Below are 834 nucleotides of genomic sequence, written 5' to 3'. Positions count from 1 at the left end.
GAATAGTGTTCCCATCAAGATTAGACACACTGACAGCGAATTATAGCAAATTTGTAAAAAAATGTGTCCGCTAAAATTTTCATGCTTAACACTTGTGCTCTTTCAAAATTTACATCCTGAAAATCTTAAAAATACACGGACAGCATAACGGCTATAAATCAACACTTAGTAAAATTTTCACTGTCTAAGACCATCGGTCGATGGTCCCATCCATCGGCTGATCGTCAACACACCATCGGTCGATGGTCTCCCCCAATCGGTCGATCGTCAAAATTACATCCGCTGGTCAGAAATCATACACCATCGGTCGATGGTCTCGTCCATCGGCCGATCGTCCTCACCATCGGTCGGTGGTCAACGACCATCGGCCGAAGGTAGTTCATCAGCTGCAACAGCAGCAAAGTGACGGGTTTCAACCCAAAATCACCAAATCTCAACTTTGGACACGTTTTTGACCTCAAAACTGGTTACATCTTTTACACTAAATATTTAGAAACATAAACCCACAACTTTTATGAACAAACAACAACAAATTGAACCAATTTGGACATCAAAACCCACTTTCATAAAACTTGACTAAAACACCCATTTTGACACTGATTTGATCACGAAATCAGATAAACTTTACCTTGTTAGAATCACAACAACATAAGGAACGATTTGACACCAAAATCAAGCTTTAATTCGAGATCAAATGATTTAGGGTTGTTTGAAGGAGGTGAAGTTAGGTGAGAGTGAGTGAGAGGAAGGTTCAGGAGCAATTGAGAGAAAATTAGCTGGTCTCACACTTAATTTGGGGTTAAAACCTCATACCTCACAACACACGGGTATTTA

This window comes from Rutidosis leptorrhynchoides, chromosome 2 (assembly GCF_046630445.1).
Source record: "Rutidosis leptorrhynchoides isolate AG116_Rl617_1_P2 chromosome 2, CSIRO_AGI_Rlap_v1, whole genome shotgun sequence".
Lineage (NCBI taxonomy): Eukaryota > Viridiplantae > Streptophyta > Magnoliopsida > Asterales > Asteraceae > Rutidosis > Rutidosis leptorrhynchoides.
Note: the sequence above shows the minus strand (reverse complement) of the source record.